The sequence below is a fragment of the Protopterus annectens genome, chromosome 1.part0, assembly GCF_019279795.1.
Source record: "Protopterus annectens isolate FY-2018-M chromosome 1.part0, PAN1.0, whole genome shotgun sequence".
NCBI classification, from domain to species: Eukaryota; Metazoa; Chordata; order Ceratodontiformes; family Protopteridae; genus Protopterus; species Protopterus annectens.
The window spans coordinates 355,522,976-355,546,386 of NC_056725.1; positions in this window are offsets into that span (position 1 = coordinate 355,522,976).

Consider the following 23,411-nt stretch of genomic DNA (forward strand, 5'->3'; position numbering starts at 1 on the left):
AAAAGGGGAAAGGCCTTGTTCTGTGAAAAAAGGAGGGGGCAGGAGGATAAAATTTCCCTTTATTCTGAGGATTAGGAAAAAAGGTTGGTAAATGGAAAGATTGGTTTAAAGCCACACTGGATACCACCTTGGGCATAAATGATGGGTTAGTCCTGAGGGAAACCCTGACCGTATGGAAGATGACAAAGGGTTCCACCGCCATAAGGGCTTGAACTCAGGACACTCTTCTTGCTGAAGCGATGGCTAGAAGTAAGTCTGTTTTCAAAGACAGGAATTTTAACTCTGTTGTAGCAGCAGACTAAAAAGGGGGAAGCACGAGTTGTCTAGTACACAGTTAATGTCCCAGGCAGGAGTGGAAGCTCTCCTTGGGGGTCTCAAACTGTTAGCTCCTCTCAGGAACTGTTTGATCAGAGGGTGAGAGAAGAGGGGTGGCACAGTATTGTAAAGAGCCGAGATGGCAGAGGCATGAATCTTAACAGATGAAAAGGCTAGGCCTTTGTGGAGCAGCTCTGCTAGATAACCTAGGATTTGAATTAAGGTGGGCACGGCTGTGTCCTTTCCCCGAGACTGGCTCCAAGAAAGTATAGTTGTGTACACTTACCATAAATGTAGATGTTAGAGTGTATTCACTGTTGCAGTCATTACATTTGGAGGTTATCTGTTTGCAGTAGCCTTCAGTCGGCCTGAATAATTAAGTCTTGGGTCCTGCATCGGTTGCTGTCCCTTCCTCCATGTCGTCAGGTCGTCAGGGGTATAAAACATGCAGCTGACGCCATTACATCAGTTTTTCTTGCCCCAGATGTCAGGTGCCTCCTTAATGGGAAGATATTAAATCTATAAATACAAGGATATACCTCCAACAAAAAAGCAAATACACCAAAAAGCTTTTTGAGCATAGTAAATGAGAGTAGAGGTATAGTCAAAAGAAGAAAGGGGACTGGAGGGAGGGTAACCAGGACTGCAACAGTGAATACACTCGAACATCTACATTTATGTTACGTGTAAATAACTGTATTATGCTCTTCGTGTTTCACTGTTGCAGTCATTACATTTGGGTATATTGGAGGAGGAATTTAAATAGATGTAGGACCAGCTATAAGGCCCTGCAAGACTGCAGTGGCAAAACCAGCTCAGGATTTAGAGAAAATTGGCAAATGATGATGCTTGGTGAAAGTATGTACAGAACTCCAGATAGCAGCTTCTAGGATGTCCCTAGTAGGGACGCCCCTGAGAAAGGCTGTAGACGTAGATGCATCCCTGGTTGAATGGGGTCTGATGCCCTGTGGGATACGTTTTCCATGGTGCTTGTAGCAGAAATGAATGCAGTGGCCTATCCATTTTGAAATGGTTTGCTCTGAAACAGCTTTCTCCTCTGCCCCTGCAGCAAATGCCACCAGCACTTATTCAAATTTCCTTTGAGGTTTAGTCCTGTCCAGGTAGAATCTAAGTTGTCTGTGCACATCTAGGGAGTGCAGTATCCGTTTCCCTTTGTTCTGTCGGTTAGGAAAGAAGGTAGGCAAATGAATGAACTGATTAAGAGCCACACTGGATACCACCTTGGGCATGAAGGAGGAATTGGTTCTGAGGGACACCCTGTCTACATGAAAAATGATGAAAGGCTCCACTACCATAAGGGCCTGTAATTCAGATACCCTTCTTGCTGAAGTGATTGCTAAAAGGAAAGCCGTTTTCCAAGAAAGGAATTTTAAATCTGCAATAGCAGCTGGCTCGAAAGGAGGAAGAGGGAGTTTCTCCAAGACAAAGTTAAGGTCCCAAGCTGGAGTAGGAGCTCTCCTGGGTGGCCTTAAATTTTTGACCCCTCTGAGAAACTGCTTGAGCAGAGGGTGCGAGAAGAGGGGAGGCTCTGTGCTATAATGAGCTGAAATGGCTGAGGCATGAATTTTGATGGAGGAAAAGGACAAGCCCTTATGAAGCATTTCAGTCAAGTATTGTAGAATCTGAGGTAAATTGGGCACTGCTGCGCTCATCCCTTGAGACTGGTTCCAGGCTCAAAATCTTTTCCATTTTGCAGCATAACATTTTCTAGTACTAGGCCTCCTTGCATCTAAAATGATATTCATCACTGATTTACTGAGGGATGGTAAAGGAGAGATTAGGTAATTAGCCAGGCTGCTAGGTTCAGGGTTTGCAGCTGAGGGTGCAGGGCCTGGTTCTCCTGCTGAGACAACAGGGAATGAGTCTGAGGCAGGTCAGGGCCAAACGTGACACTGCACAAGAGGGGGTACAAGTGTTGGCGTGGCCAGTCCGGTGAAATTAAAATCGCCCTTGGCTCGTCCTGTTTGAACTTCAGTAATACCTTGGAGAATAGAGGTAGAGGAGGAAAGGCATAATCGGGTAGGTTTTCCCAGCTGAAGGATAGAGCATCCACTTTCCAAGCTAGTTTGTGGGGAATCCTTGTGCAAAATTTGTCCAATTGATGGTTCTGGGGGGAAGCAAACAGGTCTATATCTGGGCTCCCCCATTTGCTTGTCAACATGTTGAAAATCCTTGGTTCCAGTTTCCACTCGTGTGGGTCCATGAGGTTTCTGCTTAGTCCGTCTGCCAGTGTATTTAGTTTTCCTGGCAGGAATTGAGCTTGTAGATTCACTTGGTGGCTCAAGGCTGTGTTCCACAATGCTATGGCTAGTCTGCAGAGGGGGTAAGATTGTGTACCTCCCTGCTTGTTTATGTACCACATGACAGTGGTGTTGTCCATTTTTACCATAAGTTGTCCTGGAAGAATGTGGTCCTTGAAGGCTGTCAGAGCATTCTGTACAGCTAACATTTCCTTTTGATTTATGTGCAGATGCATTTGACTTGAGTTCCATTTGCCCTGAATGCACTTCCCTGCCAGGTGAGACCCCATACATAGTCTGATGCATCTGTTAAGGTTTGGGCGGCAAGGGGTAGTGTGAATGGTAGTCCCCTGTTTTGGTGGCAGCCTTCTGCCCACCAAAGGAACTCTAGGCGTAGGCAAGGTATGATAGGATTCACTGCTTCTAGATCCTGTGAATGTTGACACCATAGGCTTTTGAGATGCCATTGTAGTTTCCTCATATGCAGTCTTGCATATGGAATTAGAAGGATGCAGGAGGCCATGAACCCCAAGGCTTGCAGTATTTGCCTTGTAGATAACTGGGTTTTTGTGGCTTGTTTGAAGTAGGTTGTCAAATGAATCCGTTTCTCTGGCGTGAGGAAAGCCACCTGGGAATTTGTATTCAAGCTTGCTCCCAGGGATACAATTTGTTGACAGGGTACCAGGTGTGACTTCTTTTCGTTTATGGTGTACCCCAGATATGTCAGTTCCCTTTGAATAATGGGCAGATCATTCAAAAGTATGTCATGGCTTTCTTCCTGAATTAGACAACCATCCAGGTATGGGTATATTTGAATATTTCTTTGCCTGCAAAATACAATGATTGGAGCTAGGCACTTTGTGAATACCCTTGGCACAGTAGATAAGCCAAAGGGCAGTGCAGAGAACTGATAGTGCATGTAGCCTGCTTTGAAGGGTAGGTATCTTCTGCAAGACTCCCTGACAGGGATGTGAAGGTATGCTTCTTTTAAGTCTAGTGTTGCCAACCATACATCTTTGCCTATCATAGGAAGCAGCTGGAGAAAAGTCAGCATTCTGAGTTTTGGAATCACCAGAAAGGTGTTTAGAGTAGAAAGGTCCAAGATTGGACGCCATGTATTTCCTTTTCTGTGTACCAGGAAAAGTCTTGAATAGAAACCTTGTCCCTTTTCCTCTTCTGGTACCAACTGAATAGCCCCCATGCTTAAGAGAGAGAGTACTTGATTCAGGGCCTCTGCCCACTGATTTGGGGGCAGATCTGGCCACAAGCTTGGTGTTGGTAACGTATGGAAGGGAAATCTGTATCCTTGGGACACTATTTAAAACCCATTTGTACTGGGTAATAAGTTCACAGTTTTTGGCCTGCAGACCAATCTGTCCGCCTAAAGGAGCATTCAGTTGGGAAGTGCTTGGAAGTTTTAACAAATCATTGAGCCAGTTTTCCATAGGAGTCTTACTACTCCCAGATTTGAGTGCGGAAACCCCCCACTGCTTAGTCTTGTGTGTCCCCTGGGACTGACACCTGGGGTTTCTGTTGCGTCTGGGTTTGGCCTGAGAAGACCTGGAAGGAGCTGGAAAGGACCAATTCTTTGAGGGTCAGTGCCTACTAAATCCAGGAGGCTGAACTTGTAAGAAATCTTAAACAGTTTGCATAGATTTAGCTTTATCTTCCACCTTTTTAAGAACTTCCTCAGCCTTGTTGCCAAACAGGCGTTCCTGATTTAAGGGAGCATCCAACAGTTTAGCTTTGACATGATCAGGCAAGGATTGCTCCTTAAGCCAAGCATGCCTTCTGAGCACAGACCCAATAACAGCAGCCCTGCAAGAGGCCTCTAATGAATCAAATCCACATTGCAAAGTATGCTTTCCAACCTGTTCAGCAGAATGCATTAAATCCTCCAATTCTTTATTTTCAACAGTCAGGAATCATCATTTTCTTTTTAAGCAATCCAATAACATGCTGTTGATACTTTAACATATGAAACTGGCAGTTTAAAGCCCTAATGGCCAAGTTTGCAGAAGTGTAAACCTTCTTACCCCATCTATACAGCGCCATGGAGTCTATCAGAAGGGGTAGGATTTTTAGCAGTAGAAGCCTTAATGCCCTTGGGTCCCTGTGAAATAGTCTCTGGATCTGCAATAGGATTTTTAAAAAGGAACTTCTGAGAATCAGGAACCCTGTAATATTGGTAAGGTTTTCTAGGAGCAGGAGGCAAAGAATCAGGGGCCAAACTATATTCCGAAAAGGCATCATCAACAATGTCTAGTACAGGAGGTATAGCCAAAGGCCTATACTGAGGCAGGAGTAAGAAATCCCTAAGCCTCTTTTTTGAATCTGAAAAATCCTGGCTTTCCCAGTGGAAATGCTCCCTTAGAGTAGGTAAGGTTTCACCAAAAGAAAAATCCTCTGGAGGGGAAGCAGAGGGCATAGAGTCCTCTGCAGCAGAATCCTCATAAGGAGATGAGGAAAAATCCAGATCAGAAGAATAAGAAAAATCAGAATCCTGGTCAGAAGATTCATAAACAACTTCAGTCCTATGTCTCTTAGAAGGGGGAGGTTGGCTTCCCCTGATTAGAGTCATAAGATCTTCAGCAATCCTTATCATTTGTTTTTTAGGCATAGAGGCCTGAGCATGCAGCCTGGGCATCAGTTTCTTAGGCATGGTTCGAGATTTAGGCCTAAATGAAGAAGGCAGAGTCGATTTAATATGCAAATCTGTAGGCCTGAATACACCCTCAGAAGCCGGTGCCTGCGCAGCGGCTCTGGATCCATCCAAGGTAGAGGCATCCGCAGGTTCCACAGTTGAAGCATCTCGCGGCATACCGGTCTCCGAATGGGTCTCAATAGAGGCCTGTGAATCAGAAATAGCAGGTATCAGGGGCTGCGAAAGCACCTCACTGAGTACCGGCGAACTGCCGACTGGCTTAGGAGAAGTGTCATAGGCAGCTTTGGACCTCGGCGGCCTGTCTCTGTCTTTATCTTTGCGTTTTTTCAGAATCCCGGTAGTCGGGTGGCTAACAGATGACATTTCTGGATAATTAAACAGAGAACTGAAATATTTAGAGGCGAAAATATACAGATGACGGATAGTGCGCTGATTACATAAAGCACAAAATTGACAGCAAGGTACGTTGTGGTCAGGGCCTAGGCAAGGAATACAGTACGAATGAAAATCTTTGTGAGGTATTTGCTTTCCACAAGTAATGCAATTATTAATTTTTACTGACATCGGTAAGGAGCAAGAAACAGTTTCCCCAACAGGGTACTTAGCTTTAGTTGAAGACTTCGGTTCTGAAACTCTAAAACGAAAATTTCAGGAGTCGGCCAACCAGCACTTGTGAACTGCTTCTGCTTCAGGCACCGCACAGCAAGAAAGACTGATGGAATGGCGTCGGCTGCATGTTTTATACCCCTGACGACCGGACGTCATGGAAGAGCTGACAGCAACCGACGCAGGACCAAAGACTTTGTTAATCAGGCCGACTGAGGGCTACTGCAAGCACATAACCCCCATATGTAATGACTGCAACAGTGAAACACGAAGATAATAAGTATCTTTTCCACATTTCTGAATAGGATTTCCTAGTACTAGGCTAGTCTGATGTAGTCTGATGTAGGTGCCAGGGTGGCAATGCTGTTAGACTGTGTAGGACTGGGTACCATTGCTGGCATGGCCAGTCTGGTGCAGTAAGGACTGTCCTTGGCCTGTCCTGTTAGATCTTGAGTAGTACTTTTGAGAGGAGGGGCAGAGGGCGAAAGACATTGATTGAGAGGTTTTCCCATGTAAAGGATAGGGCATCCAGTTTCCATAATTGGCTGTGGGGAGTTCTGGTGCAAAATTTGCTCAATTGATGGTTTTTGGGGGGGGGAGCAAAGAGGTCCACCTCTGGTGTCCCCCACCTGTGGATTAGTAGTTTGAATGAGTTGGGTTCCAGTTTCCACTCGTGTGGGTCCCTAAGATTTCTGCTCAAGTCATCTGCCAGTGAATTTTGTTTGCTGGCAGGAATTGAGTTTGCAGTTACACTTGATTGCTCAAAGCTGTCTTCCACAGAGCCATGTTTAACCTGCAGAGTGGGTCAGAATGAGTTTCCCCTGCTTGTTTATGTACCTTGGCTAACCTGAAGAGAGGGTACAAGTGGGTTCTCCCCTGCTCGTTTATGTAGCGGGTTCCCCCCTACTTGTTTATGTACCACATAACTGTGGTGATATCTGTCTTTACCAATAATTGCCCTGGAAGGATATGGTCTTTGAAGGCTGTCAGGGAATTCTGTACAGCTAACATTTCTTTTTGGATGATATGCAGGTGCATCTGACTCGGGTTCCATTTGCCCTGAATGCACCGCCCTGCCAAGCGAGCCCCCCATGCATAGTCTGATGAGTCTGTAGTCAGGGTTTGGGTGGCAGGGGGTAGATTGAAAGGGAGCCCCTTATTTAGGTGGCAGGCTTCTGCCCACCAAAGGAACTCCGTCTTTATACAAAGAATGATAGGAATCACTGTCTCCAGGTCCTGAGAATGTTGACACCATAGGCTTTTTAGATACCACGGTAGTTTCCTCATATGCAGACTTGCATATGGAATTAGTAGAATGCATGAGGCCATGAACCCCAGGGCATGCAGGATTTTCCTTGCAAATAGCGGAGTCTTTGTGGTCAGTAGTTTGAATTAAGCTGTCAAATAAACTTGTTTCTCTGGCGTGAGGTAAGCCATCAGGGAAGTTGTGTTCAAGCTTGCTCGCAGGAATACAATTTGTTGGTGGGGTACTAGAGGAGATTTCGTTTCGTTTATGGTGTACCCCAGCAAGGTTAGAAGTTTCTTTACAAATGCCAGATGTTTTAATAGCATGTCCTGGCTTTCTGCCTGAATTAGACAATCATCCAGGTATGGGTATATTTGAATGTTTCTCTGCCTGCAAAATGCAATGGCTGGAGCTAGACACTGAATACCCTGGGCGCAGTAGATAAGCCAAAGGGAAGTGCAGAGAACTGATAGTGCATGGAGCCTGCTCTGAAACGTAGGTATTTCCTGCAAGATTCCCTTATTGGAATATGCAGGTAAGCTTCCTTTAAGTCTAAGGTTGCCAACCAGGCATCTTTGCCTAGCATAGGAATCAGCTGTTGAAGTGTTGGCATTCTGAATTTTGGGATTACCAAAAAGGTGTTTAGAATAGAGAGGTCCAGGACAGGACTCCAGGAGCTGTCTTTTCTGGGTACCAGGGAGAGTCTTGAGTAAAAACATTGTCCCCTTTCTTCTGCTGGGGCAGGCTGAATAGCCCTGATACTTAGAAGAGAGAGAACCTGCTGTTGAGCCTCTGCCCACTGATTTGGGGGTAGTCTGGCCAACCGTTTGGGGTTGGTAAGGTGTGGTAGGGGAATCTGTATTCTTGGAATACTATATTTAAAACCCATTTTTCCTGGGTAACAAGTTCCGAGTTTTTTGCATGCAGGGCAATCTTTCCCCCTAAGGGAGCAGGCAGTTGAGCAGGGCTTGGAAGGTTTAAGGTTAAGTCACTGTGACATTTTTCCATGGGGGGGGGTATCTTACTGCTTCCAGATTTGGAAGTGGGAGCCCCCCACTGCTTAGGCCTGTGTGTACCTTGAGACTGTAGCCTAGCTGGTCTGCTGTTCTTGGGTTTGGACTGAGAAGGCCTGGAAGAGACTGGAAAGGACGAATTCTTAGAAGGCCAATGCCTACTAAATCTGGGAGGCTGTACTTGCAGGAAATCTTTAACAGCTTACATAGATTTAGCTTTTTTCTCCATTTTTTTTAAAGACGACTTCTGCTTTGTTGCCAAACAGGCGGTCTTGGTTTAAGGGAGCATCCAGTAATTTAGCTTCAACAAGATCCGGCAAGTTTTGCTCCTTAAGCCAAGCATGCCTTCTAAGTACAGACCCAGTGACAGCAGCCCTGCAAGATGCTTCAAAACCACATTGCGAAGTATGTTTACCAACTTGTTCAGCAGAATGCATTAAATCCTGTAATTCTTTATGTTCAGCACAGACCGGAATCAACATCATTTTCTGTTTAAGTAGTCCCATAATATGCTGCTGATACTTTAACATATGAAACTGGCAGTTTAAGGCCCTAATGGCCAAAGTAGCAGAAGTGTATACCTTCTTACCCAATCTGTCCAAGGCCCTGGAATCTCTATCAGAAGGGGTGGGGTTTTTGGCAGTGGTAGCCTTAATGCCTTTAGGTCCCTGTGAAATTATCTCTGGGTCCGCAGTAGGATTCTTGAAGAGGAACTTGTGAGAGTCAGGTACTCTATAATACCAGTCAGGTTTTCTGGGAGCTCGAGGTAAAGTGTCTGGGGCCAGGCTGGATTCCAAGAGGGCATCATCTACAATGTCCAGGACAGGAGGGATAGCTAAAGGCCTGTGTTGAGGTAGGAGCAAGAATTCCCTAAGCCACTTTTTAGAGTCAGAGTAATCCTGGCTTTCCCAGCGGAAATGCTCCCTAAAAGTGTGCAAGGTTTCACGAAAAGAAAAATCTTCTGGAGGGGAAGCAGAGGGAATGGAATCCTCTTCATCAGAATCCTCATAGGTAGATAAGGGCAAATCCTAGTAATCAGAAGAAACAGAAATTTCAGAATCCTAATCAGAAGAATCAAAAGGAAAATCAGTTCTAGGTCTCTTAAAGGGGGAAGGCTGGCTTCCCTTAATTAAGGTAATAAGGTCTTCAGCTATTCTTATTTATTTTTTAGGCATGTGGGCCTGACCATGCGGTTTCAACGTCGGTTTTCAAGGCGTGGGTCGAGTTTTAGGCCTTGAAGAAGATGGCGTTGGTTTGAAATGCAAGTCTGTAGGCCTGAATACACCCTCAGAAGCCGGTGCCTGCACAGCGGCTCCGGACTCATCCAAGGTAGAGACATCCGCAGGTTCCATAGTCGAAGAAGCATCTCGCAGCATACCAGACTCCGAATGGGTCTCAGCAGAGGCCTGCAAATCTGAAGTAGCGGGTATCAGGGGCTACGAAAGTGCCTCACTGAGTACCGGCGAACTGGCGATTAGCTTAGCGGAAGCGTCGGTGGCAGTTTTGGACCTATGCGGTCCGTCTCTCTATTTTAAACCTTTTTCAGAATATCGGTAGTTGGATGGCTTACCGATGACATTTCTGGATAGTTAAACAGAGTACCAAAATAATTTGCTGCAAAAATAGACAGACGACGAATAGTTCGGGGATTGAATAAAGCACAAAACCAACAGCGAGGGACGTCGTGGTCTGGGCCTAAGCAATGAATGCAATACGAATGAAAATCTTTGAGGTATTTGCTTTCCACAGGTAAGACAATTGTTAACTTTTATTGACATCAGTTTAAGAGCAAGAAAAAGTATCCCCAATGGGGTACTTAGCTTTAGCTGAAGACTTCGGTTCTGAAACTCAAACGAAAATTTCAGGAGTCGGCTGAACGGCACTTGCGAACTGCTTCTGCTTCGGGCACTGGGATTCCCTTGGTTGGCTGGGGATAAGAAGAGAAGGGAATAGGATATCCTCCGGAAATTATCTTTAATACCCACTCGTCCTGGGTGATGCCCTGCCAGGCTTCTGGGTATAGCGAAATGAGACCCCCGACTGGCTCTGAAGAAGCGCAATCGGGTCTCCCATCAGGAGCACTGGTAGATGGAACCACGAAAGGAATCATGGTCCCCCCGGTTAAGCGGGCCTCCTCTGCCTCTAGGGCGGCATCTACCCGAATTACCACCACCTCCCCTGCCTCTGGAGGGGGAAATCACTCTGTGCGTCTTGAAAAAAACCTCTGCAGCTTTCTGAACCACATTTTCTCATCCTTCTGGTCCTTGGGAAGGCATGGAAAAACAGACTCCCACGGCAGACAGGGTCTTTCCTTCCTGCTCACACCTAGTGAGAGTATCCTTCACCCTGGTTCCAAACAACGATGGACAGTCAAAATGGGGCGTTGGTGAACGTAGACTTGAAGGTCTCTGCGAAATTACACAGGCGCATCCAGGAGTGCCTCCTAAGAGAGACTCCTGAACTCGCTGCCCTACTCACTCCGTAGGCTGCATGCGAGATCAGCCTCATGGAAGAGATGGTAATGAAATTTAGGGTAGACATCTGGGCATTGACCTTCTGAGCCACTGCATCAGAAACGTTACCCTGTATGGACTCTCCAAGCTTTTTTAGGAGATCTCTTTGGAGCCGTGTAAAATGTGACAAATAGTTCAGCGACCGCAGAGTAAAGGCCGCTGAAGAAAACATATGCTTCCCATACTGGTCCATGGTCCTTGACTCCTTGTTAGGGGGATGGACGGTAGATGAAGTCTCAGCTAGTTCCTTCTTGGTGGCCGCTGCCACCACCATGGCATCTACTGGAATGCCCTTTGTGAGAAATTCCTTGTCAGCAGGGGCGGACAGAAACTTGTTGGGTCTCCTGGGGACTGGTTCCACAGTGTCAGGGGTTTCCCACACCCTTCGACAAACCACATCCAGGAGTTCATCGAACGGGGGAGAAACCCAAGAGGCGGAGGGTTGAGACCCAAAGGCCTTCAGGAACATACACTCCTCCTTAGAGGGAGATTTGGAGGACCAGCCGCCTCTCTGCTTCAAGATCTCCAGGATATCTGAGAAAGAGATATCTTCAGAGGATGACTTGGGGGACACCTCTGACTCCTCGAGGTCGGTGTCCGAAGTGATAGACTCATCCTGGGACTCTATGTGCTTCCTTTTGCATACTTTTTCTGGGGGGCTCCTCAGACAAACATTCTGGGGAGACCTCAGAAAGTTGGGGACCACTCATGGAGGTATCCTGAGGCCTTGGGACTCCGCTGTCCAAGGAAAGAGAGTGACAAGAAACTGATACCGGTGCTGGAAGGGGTAGAGTGTCGGTGCCATCAGACGCAGCTGAGGACCTGGCCAGCATGCTCTGCATGACCTCGAAAGCTGATCCCCCCGGCTCCGAAGAAGGACCAACAGTGGAAGCCCTCGGAGCCGAAGGGATAAGGTCCGAAGCCAAGGCAGGGCCCAAGCTCACCCATGCCGAAGCACTGAGCTGGAGGCTCGGAGCCGAAGAAGATCGACCAGAGACCTCTCCCTCGGGTCTGACCAAGGAACTAAGAGCCTTGGAACCCGCCGAAGAGGTCGAAGCGGAGATTGGAACAGAGATGGGCTACTGGAGCCGACGCAAAGGCATCAGACGGAACCAACAACTCTGGCTCCGAAGGCCGGGAAAGGCTCGGAAGAGGAACATACGAGGATGAATGGGTGACCGCCTCCAGGGCCGATTGGGCTGGAGCCGAAAACAATTTGACCAACACCGGTGATTGGAGAAGTCTCTGTACCACTCTATCCACATCATCGTCCGAGAGAGTCCTGAAGGACCTAGAAGATAAGGTCGGAGATCTGGACCTCCCTACAGAAGGAGACTTACGAGAAGGAGAAACCGGTCTGGAAACTGGAGACAAGCTCTGAACAAGTATCTCCGTTACTGGCCCCGAGAGACTGGGTGCCAATGTTGACTTGGTCAATTCATCCGCTTCCTTCGGCCCCAAAGCCAGTGGAGCCGAGGAAGCTGAAATAGACTTGGCAACTTTCGCTGGCAGCTCTGATAAAACTGACGGAGCCAGAGAGCGTTTTTTTTATTTAGAGATCTTGTCTGCTTTAGAGGGAGAGGACTTAGAATTGGAAGCCCTCTCCAAGTCTTCTTCAAAGGAGGGTTTCAGTAATCCCTTCAGAATCAATTTGTTCTTCCTCTCTTGAAGAACGCGTGAGGTAAAGGCGTGACAGAACACACAGGATTCTTGGAAGTGGATAGCCCCCAAGCAATATACACACACACAGACACACACAGAGTGCCCATCAGTAATAGACATTTTATATCCACACATCACATTTTTTGAAGCCCGAAGGCTTGTGTTCTTTTGTAACCTTAGACACATTGGTATGACACTGCACACAATATCAGAAGACAAACCAGACACAAACAGAAAAACCGCGGGAACTATGCCTCTAAATTAAATGGTCATAGAACAATAAACACTAAAGGGAAGAAAGGACCTCTAACTTAAACGGCCCTGACAAAAAAAAAACAAAAAAAAAAACAAGGGAGGACTAGGTCCTCTAAGTTAAAAGGCCCAACCCCAAAGGAACGGGACCAGAACAAGCACACACAGGGAAACTGGGACACACAACTGGAAGGGAGGACTAGGTCCTCTAACTGAAACAGGCCTAGCCCGTAAGAAGGGAGAAACGCAAACGGGATACCAAGACAAAAAGCCAAACAGGCTACACAAACAGTTTTCTTATCAAAAAACAGAGACTAGCTATGAAAATAGCTTTTGGAGCAACAAACTACTAAAAAGTAGAAGAAAGTTATACTTAGCCACGGCCAAGAGTGAGACCACGTCTGAGCTGTACGAGCGGCAAACGAGATCTAGGGAAAGGGAGCAGTGCAGCATGTGATACCTCTTAGCCACGAGCCAATTGAAGACTTTGAGCTAGAGTACGGCCGAGTCGGAGCCAAGGTTTGGCTCCGAACCCACGGGTAAGAATGTAGGCAATATTGGACTACATTACATCAGAAATTTCAGAATCTTGTTCAGAAGAATCAAAAGGAAAATCAGTTCTAGGTCTCTTAAAGGGGGAAGGCTGGCTTCCCTTAATTAAGGTAATAAGGTCTTCAGCCATTCTTATCATTTGTTTTTTAGGCATGTGGGCCTGACCATGCGGTTTCAACGCTGGTTTTCAAGGCGTGGGTCGAGTTTTAGGACTTGAAGAAGAAGATGGCGTCAGTTTGAAATGCAAGTCTGTAGGCCTGAATACACCCTCAGAAGCCGGTGCCTGCACAGCAGCTCCGGACCCATCCAAGGTAGAGACATCCGCAGGTTCCATAGTCGAAGAAGCATCTCGTGGCATACCAGACTCCGAATGGGTCTCAGCAGAGGCCTGCAAATCTGAAGCAGCGGGTATCAGGGGCTGCGAAAGCACCTCACTGAGTACAGGCGAACTGGCGACTAGCTTAGCGGAAGAGTCGGTGGCAGTTTTGGACCTATGCGGTCAGTCTCTTGTCTATTTTAATGCTTTTTCAGAATATCGGTAGTTGGATGGCTTACCGATGACATTTCTGGATAGTTAAACTGAGTACCAAAATAATTTGCTGCAAAAATAGGCTATGAATAGTTCGGGGTTTGAATAAAGCACAAAACCAACAGCGAGGGACGTCGTTGTCTAGGCCTAAGCAATGAATGCAATACAAATGAAAATCTTTATGAGGAATTTGCTTTCCACAGGTAAGACGATTGTTAACTTTTACTGACATCGGTTTAAGAGCAAGAAAAAGAATCCTCAACGGGGTACTTCGCTTTAGTTGAAGACTTCGGTTCTGAAACTCGAAAACGAAAATTTCAGGAGTCGGTTGACCGGCACTTGCGAACTGCTTTGGGCACCACACGGCAAGAAAGACTGATGTAATGGTGTTGGCTGTATGTTTTATATACCCTGATGAACTGACATCATGGAAGAGGAGACAGCATCCGACGCAGGAATCCAAGACTCTGGTATTCAGGCCGGCTGAGGGCTACCTGTAGGCAGATAACCCAAACATAATGACTGCAACATTGAAACACGAAGAACATCTAGAGAAAAGTAGATAGGAAGGGTGAAAAGGAAGAAACACCACCAGGAAAAAAAAAAAAAAAAAAAAAAACTTTACTTACCAGGAACTCTGAGCAAAGAGAACACGATGCTGACTGGCACAGCAAACAAGATCTGAGGGTAGGTGGGAGGCTGGCATTATGGGTAAGGGAAAAGCTTGGATCTGATGCTGGGAAATGCACCAGAGTCTGATCTGTACCGGATCCGTATTCCCACAGGTTGAAGATCAAATTAAAACAACTTCAGATCAAAACATTTTCCTCATAATTAGAATTGGTCACCTGAGGAGAAAGATCCCTTAATTTCCCTGTTCATTGTATTGGGAATCTTCAGAAAAAAAGAAGTTATGTACTTTCCATTGTGTTCCATGTGAGTTGTTTATCTCGCCTTTATTCTCACTGATGGGTTCGGAGCCGATCCTCTGCTGCGACACGGCCGATAGCAAAGCACAAGGTTTGCCAGCAGCTCGTAACCAAGCCCCTTATCCCACAATGCACTGCTGGAATTACCTCCGATCTTGTTTGCTGCGAGTATATACCCTTTTATTTATTTCTACAAGGAAGCACTTCCCGAAGGGGAAGTAGTAGTATTGAATAACCAGGATGGTACTAGCCTCCAAGTCAACTGTCAGCCAGGAGGGGGAAGGAGGGAGGGACGCGAGAATAAAGGCGAGATAAACAACTCACATGGAACGTTATGGTAAGTACATAACTTCTTTATGCGAAGTTGTTAAATCTCGCCGTTTATTCTCACTGATGGGTAGCGTCCCTAGCATCCTCAATCTTGGGTGGCTCATGGAAGTACGTTTTACAGTACCGTGGAACCAAAGGAAGACCTGTCCCTGGAAGCCTTATCTACTTTGTAATGTGCGATAAAGATATGAGGCTTAGACCAAGTGGCTGCAGCACAAATATTGTCAAGGGGCAATTTAGCTTGAAAGGCAGAAGACGTAGAAACGGCTCTGGTAGAATGAGCCTTAGGTTTGTGTGTCAATGGCATGCTAGTATTCGCATACACAAAGGATATACAATCTGATAACCATTTAGATAAAGTTGTTTTAGCGACTGGATTACCTTTTCTGGCTTCCGAAAAGGATACAAAAAAGGTGATCTGATTTTCTAATATCCTTAGTTCTGTCAAGATAAATCTGAGCTGTCTGTGTACATCAAGTTTGTGCAGCATGTATTCCAATTTGTTAGAGTGGTTGGGAAAAAAGACTGGAAGCTCAATGACCTGACTGATATTGGATTCAGAACAGACTTTAGGCAAAAAGGAGGGGTTTGTTCTGAGAGCATGGAAAATCATGTAAGGAGGCCTAACATAGAATGTTTGAAGTTCTGACACTCTGCGGGCAGAAGTGATGGCTACCAGAAATAGTCTTCCAGGACAAATATTTGAGATCACAAGATGCTGGTTCGAAAGGGGGGAGAATAATTTGAGACAGCATAAAATTAAAATTCTAGGGATAAGGAATTTTGACAGGAGGTCTCGTGTGAAAGGCACCTTTAAGAAAAGCCTTAGATAACTTGTGGCTCATAACATTCAACCCATCGAATCCAAGGTGGAAATTTGATATGGCGGCTAACTGGACTCGAACTGTGGCAGCTGCTGCTCCTTTAAAAATCTGTCAAAAATTCTAAAATGGACGATAGAGGAGCTCGGAAAGGGTTGATTTTCTGTATATTGGCCCAAATTGAAAACCTGTTCCACTTGTGGTACAGCTTCCTGGTGGATGGCTTGTGAGAAAACAAAAGGATTTGTCGTGTATCATCTGACACTGAATGAAGCCTGGCAATTAAGGGAAGTGTATTAGCCAAGCAGTCAGTTTTAGGGACTGCAGTGAAGGATGGAGGTCCCCTGACAGGTGTCAGAAGGTCCGGAAATGGGTCCAGGATCCATGGATCCTCCAGTAGATGATGGTGAAGGAAGGGGGAACCAAATCTGTCGAGGCCAGTAGGGAGCTATGAGGATAACTGTCCTTCCCAGCGACTTTGCTTTCTGTAAAACCTTGGGTATCAATGGAATAGGTGGGAATGCATATAGAAGACCCGGAGGCCAATCGTGTACGACTGCGTCTCTTGGGGAATGTCCCGGAGGTGGTATTGGGGCAAAATGGCTTCTGCATTTGCTATTGATGTGACTGGCAAAGAGGTCGCAATAAGGCTGGCCCCATTCGTGGAAAATCAGATCCGCAACTCGGTTGGGAGACCACTCATGAGGCAACAGTATTGCCCTGCTTACCTTGTCCGCTATCACACTGGATTTCCCCGCGATATGCGTTGCTATCAGAAAACGGTGGGATGACACAGCCCACTGCCATACCCAGAGTGCTTCTCGACAAAGGGGGTAAGACTTTGTTCTGCCTTGCTTGTTCAAGTACCAGACCACTGACATGTTGTCCGTCTGAATTGAATTGTACCTAGAGGAAGAGAGTCCTGAAAGTACTGCAAATGCCAGAAGTACCGCTCTCAACTCTAGAACATTGATATGCAGATGTGACTCTTGATCCGTCCATGTGCCTTAGGCAGTCTTTCCCTGAAAATGCCCCCCCCCCACCCTATCAGGGAAGCATCCGTGGTCACAGTGGATACGGGGGGGGGGGGGGGACAAAGGGTTTTCCGATTGTAACATGAAGAGACGTCAACCACCACTGAAGGTCTCTCTTGCAAGAATCTGATGAGAATCATGTAGTGCATCGGTAGCTTTTGGTAGGACCACTGAGCGAAGAGGAGCCATTGAAGGATTTGCATATGCATCCTTGCGAGTGGTACAGCTAGGATTGCTGCCGCCATCAACCCTAGTACCTTCAAGACCTCTGCTGCTGTAGCTTTGTTCTTTGACACCAGTGAGATGACGTGTTGGCGAAGAAGTGAGACTCTTTCGATTGGAAGACGTAGAGTGGTGGTTGAGGTATCTAACTCTGCTCCTATAAAAACGGTATGCTGCGATGGCAATAAGGCAGACTTTTCGAAGTTGATTGTAATGCCTAATTGATGGCAGAGTGTCAGAGTATATTGCGTTGCCTGAGTCAATTGATGCCTGGTGATAGCAGTGAGGAGCCAATAGTCTAGGTATGGAAACACCTGGAATCCTAGACGCCTCAGGTGAGCCATGACCACTGCCATGCATTTGGTGAACACCCTGGGGGCTGTAGTGAGACCAAAAGGGCAGGGCTCGAAAAGTACAGTTTTGTACCTACCATAAATGTAGATGTTCGAGGATCCACATTGCTGCAGTCCTAACTATTGGGTAGTCCGCTGTCCAGTCGGCCCGAATACCAAAGTATATTGACGCCGGTGAGGGCGAATTAGACTGCCGCCAGTACGCCAGGGTACTAATGCGCATGACCGACGTCATATCCTCAGTCTTTTCTTGCCCCAGATGTCAGAAGACCCTGAAAAGATAAGGCCAAAACCAAAAACTCCAAACATACCTGCACCAAAAAATATGTACAATATATACAAAATTACTAGAATATAACCTCACCTACACACACAACCACCCCTAAACACAGAGGGGAAGGAGGGAGAATTGACTGCAGCAATGTGGATCCTCGAACATCTACATTTATGGTAGGTACAAAACTGTACTATGTTCTTCATTCCACATTGCTGCAGTCCTAACTATTGGGTAGAATCCCAAAGCAGAGGTAAGGGAGGCTGGCAAATCATAAGGAAGCAGGAACTGACAACATGCCTTGCAAAATAGCTGTGGCAAAACCAGCCCTAGATTTAGAGTAGAGAGGAAGGTGATAATGCTTAGAGAAAGTATGCACTGAACTCCAAGTAGCTGCCTCCAAAATATCCTTAGTTGCCACCCCCCTTAGAAATGCTGTTGAAGTGGCAGTAGCCCTAGTGGAATGAGGCCTAATCCCAACTGGAATCTCCTTGCCATGATAGGAATAACAAAATGCAATGCAAAACCCAATCCACCTAGAAATAGTTTGTTTTGACACAGGCTTGCCCTGAACCCAAAGCAAAAGAAACAAACAACTGCTGAGACTGCCTAAAATCCTTAGTCCTGCTCAAATAATAACGCAACTGCCTGTGTACATCTAAAGTGTGCAAAATCTTTTCCCCTTTATTTTGAGGATCTGCATAAAAAGTAGGCAAATGAATAGTTTGGTTTAAAGCCACACTAGAAACCACCTTAGGCATAAAGGAAGGATTAGTACGTAATGATACCCTATCCTTATGGAAAATCAAAAGGCTCAACCGCCATAAGGGCCTGCAATTCAGAAACCCTTCTTGCAGAAGTAATGGCCAACAAAAAAGCAGTCTTCCATGATAAGTATTTCAATTCAGCAGTAGCCGCAGGCTCAAAAGGTTGTAGAGTAAGTTTCTCCAACACAAAATTGAGATCCCAAGCAGGAGTAGGAGCTCACGTGGGGGCCTTATATTCTTTGCCCCTCTAAGAAATTGCTTGAACAAAGGATGCGAAAACAATGGTGGGTCACAATCAAAGTGAGCTGAAATTGCTGCAGCATGAATCTTAATGGAAGAGAAAGACAAACCTTTGTCCAATAACTCAGTAAGATATTGAAGAGCCACACTCAAATTAGGCTCAGAAATCTCCAAATTGTTTGCTGCACTCCAAAATAAAAATCTCTTCCATTTTTCTGCATACACTTTCCTTGTACTAGGTCTCCTGGCTTCCATAATCACATTTAAAACTTGTTGAGGAAGTTGAGACCTGCTGTCTTTCAAAACAGAATATGCCAGGCTGTTAGATGAAGAGAGCGAAGCTTGACATTGAGCAGGTGACCGTCCCTCTGAGACAACAGGTGTGGAATCAAGGGTAAAGGCCATGGAGGCTTCCTTACCAGACTCCTCAGTAATGGGTACCAGTGCTGTCGAGGCCAATCTGGAGCTATTAAAATCATCCTTGGCTTGTCTTGTCTGACCTTTAGAAGCACCTTTGGGAGAAGAGGCAGAGGGGAAAAGCATACACATGAAGATTTTTCCAACTGAAAGAAAGAGCATCCACTTTCCAAGCTGTGTGATGAAACCTCTTTGTGCAAAACTTTGGCAGCTGGTGGTTTAGTGGAGAAGCGAACAGATCTATGTCTGGAGTTCCCCATGACACTGTCAATTTTGAAATACATGAAGATCCAGTTTCCACTCGTGGGGATCCATGATTTGTCTGCTTAACACATCTGCTAAGGAGTTCTGTGCTCCCGCAGAAACCTTGCCTGAAGAGTTAGTTGCAAGCTGAGCGCAGTCTCCCATAAAATCATTGCTTGCCTGCACAATGGGTAAGAATGTGTTCCCCTTGTTTGTTGATGTACCACATGACAGTTGTGTTGTCTGTTAGAATCAACACCTGCCCTGGAAGAAGTAACTCCTTGAAAGCCATTAATGCAAACTGGACTGCTAACATCTCTTTCATGTTGATATGTAGATGCTGTAGTCTGGCAGGCCACTTGTCTTGTATCCACTTTCCATTTAGATGAGCTCCCAAGCAATGTCTGAGGCATCTGTCGTTAGAATCTGACTCGCCTCTGGCCGGGTCACAGAGAGTCCCTTGTTTAGGTGACATTCCTGAGCCCACCACAAAAATTCCTTTTGAATGCAAGGTATTATTTGAATGACAGTGTCCAAATCCTGGCAGTGCTGTGTCCATACATTTTGAGATACCATTGCAGCTTCCTCATATGCAGTTTGGCATTGGGAAGCACCAGAATACAAGATGCCATGAACCCTAAGGCTTGAAGGACTGTCCTTGCAGTCAGCCCGGACTGAAGAGATAGTTGATGGAAGTAACTGGAAAGATTCTTTTGTTTGTCCGGGGTTAAAAGGCCATCTGGGCTGCTGTATTCAGTCTCACACCCAGAAAGCACATGTCTTGAGAGGGTACTAGACTGGACTTTATTTCGCTCACAGAATACCCTAGGCATCTTAGCACTCCTATGACATAATCCAAATGCTGTAGAAGGACTTTCTTTTCTTGCGCTAGAATCAGGCAGTCGCCCAAGTAAGGATAGATTTGAATTCCTTTAGCCTGAAGTAAGCTATCACTGGAGCCAGAACCTTTGTGAATACTCTGGGCGAGTGGATAAGCCAAAGGGCAATGCAGAGAACTGATAATGAGAATTTCCAGCTCGAAAACGCAGATACTTCCTGCAACTTAGTCTTATAGGCACATGAAGGTAAGCTTCCTTGAGATCTAAAGTTACCATCCAGTGATCTTTGCCCAGCAGAGGTAAAAGCTGTTGTAACGCCAACATTTTGAACTTGGGAATGTCCAGATAAGTGTTGAGGATAGATAAATCCAAAATTGGTCTCCACGTGTTCCCCTTTTTCGGTACTAGGAACAGGCGAGAATAAAATCCTAGGCCCCTTTCTGGCACAGGAACTGGCTGAATGGCCCCTATTTGGAGCAACAGAGAAATTTGCTTGTGAGCCTCTTTTCTTTGTAGAGGAGGAATGTCTGGCATGCCTTTGAAAGGAGGCAAGGTATGGAAATAAAACCTGTAACCGTGGTGAATGATATCCAGAACCCATCTGTCTTGGGTAATTAAATCCCAATTTTCTTTGAAAAGAGACAGCCTTCCTCCCAAAGGTGCTGCCAGGCGAGAATGTACTGGCAGCTGAAAAGGCAGGTCATTGGGTCTGCTTACGAAAGGACTGACCCCTGCCCTCACCAGAAGTCTGAGCAGGGGAACTCCCTGTCCTAGGCCTAAAAGAACCTTGAGCTCTGCCCCTACCACGCCTAGACCTACCCCTAGACTGGGAATCATAAGCAGGATAAGTCCATCCCTTAGTAGGCCAATTTCTACTAAACTTCAGAGGCTGCACCTGCAAAAAATCCTTAACAGTCTGCATAGACTTAGCCTTGTCCTCCATTTTCTTTAAAACTGCTTCCACAGGCGAACCAAACAACACATCAGACTGCAAAGGAGCATCCAAAATCCTTGTTTTAACATGCTCAGCTAAATTCTGATCTCTCAACCAGGCATGCCTACGAAGAACAGAACCAGTGGCAGCCACCCTCGAGGAGGCCTGCACAGCATCAAAACCACACTGCAAGGAATGTTTACCCACCTGTTCAGACACATGAACTAAATCCTGCAACTCTTTACACTCAATACCTTCAGCCAGAGCATCCACCTTAGATTTCAATTGTGAAAGGAGGTAATTCTGATATTTTAACATGTGAAACTGACAATTCAATGCCCTCATGGCTAAAGTGGAAGAAGTATACACTTTCTTTCCCCATCTATCCAAAGCCCTTGCCTCTTTATCAGGAGGAACAGGATTTTTAACAACAGAGGCCTTCACCCCTTTAGGCCCCTGAGAGACAGTTTCCGGTTCTGTCCTAGAGCTATTAAAAAGATACTTATGTGCCTCAGGCACCCTATAGTACCTATCCGGTTTAACTGGGGCAGGAGGCAAAGAATCAGGATTCAGGGAAGCCTCTGCAAAAACATCTTCCACCACATTCAGAACAGGAGGTATAGCTAAAGGCCTATGCTGGGGTAAAAACAAGAATTCCCTAAGCCTCTTCCTGGAATCAGAGAAATCTTGACCTTCCCATTTAAAATGCTCCCTCATGGAATGCAGAGTCTCTGAAAATGAAAAATCCTCAGGAGGAGAAGCTGAAGGAGTAGAATCATCCACATCAGAATCAGAATAAGGAGGATACTCCTGCAAGTCTTCAGCCCAAGACTCAGAAGCCTCCTAACACTGCTCAAAACTCTCAAACACAGGTTCCACCCTAGGCCTCTTATCAGGAGGGGGCATAGAACCTCTAATCATAGTAATCAAATCCTGTGCCATTTTAAGCATATGTTTCTTAGGCAAAGACCCTGAAGCACTAGGAGAAACCCCCACTGAAGCTACACTAGGCCTGCCTCTCAAAGAAGCCTTGGAAACAGAGGGGAGGCCCTAACCACCTTAGGAAGAGAGGGAAGAACAGCCACCTGAGAAGCCCCCTCAGCCTGGCCTACTTCCTGAGAGGATACATCCTGTAACAATAAAGCCTCTCCCTGAGACTCCAAAGAAACACCTGGCAGAACCTCCGGCTCCACTGAGTTTCTAAAGAACCGGCCAGGGACTGTCGGTTCTTCCACTCTAGGCTTTGCTGCTTTATCCTTGCGCTTTTGCCCGAAGCGGCGCCGGAGCATCCGACGGCATTTTATAATTACAACGCTTCCCAAAACTAACCTGGCACAGTCTAACCTTCTCTTAATAGTGCGTTTGTTAAATCTAGCACAAGAGCGGCATCCAACAACGCCGTGCTCAGGCCCTAAACAAGGTATACACAAAGTATGGTAATCCCTATGAGGTATCTGTTTCCCACAAGAAATACAGTTATTCACTTTTTCTGACATCCGTTAAATACTGAGGCAAGAAAAACCAAAATATTCCCCAACGGGGTACTTAGCCAACTTTGATTCGGTCTGAAACTCTGACTTCAGAAACTTTCAGAACGCCAACCTGCACTCGCAAAATTGCTTCTGCATCGGACCATGCGGCAAAAAAGACTGAGGATATGACGTCGGTCATGCGCATTAGTACCCTGACATACTGACGTCAGTCTAATGCGCCCTGACCGACGTCAGCCATATACTTTGGTATTCGGGCCGACTGGACAGCGGACTACCCAATAGTTAGGACTGCAGCAATGTGGAATGAAGAACATCTGGTAATGACTGGCTCCCAGACGAAAACACAGGTGACCCCTGGAGCGTCTGTTCATCTTTATGTGATAGTACACATCCTTGAGATCTACGGAGCACATCCAATAACCTTTCCCTAGGAAGGGAAGAATGGACTGAAGCGTGACCATTCGGAACTTCTCTTTCTTTACAAATTGGTCAAGTCTGCGGAGGTCCAAGACAGGTCTCCAGTCCCCTGTTTTCTTTGGTACCAAAAAGAATCTAGAGTAAGTTCAGAATCCAACTTGGTCTGCTGGGACTGGTTGGATGACTCTTTCTCTAGCAATTTTTGGACTTCTACGATTGCTTGTTCCCTGAGATTGGGTGGAACATCTGGGATCCTGCTTACAGAAGTGAGAACTGTATGAAATATCCTCTGGAAATGATGCATTGTACCCATGTATCTGATGTTATGTTTAGCCAGGCTTCTGGGTACAAAGACAAGTGACCCCAGACTGCCTCCAGAGCCGAAAAGCCGGGCCCCCCTTTCAGGAGTGCTGGTAGGGCTGACCAGAGAACTGGCCTCTGTCACCCTGTTGCTGCGGACCCGCTCTGCCGCGTGGGCGGTGTC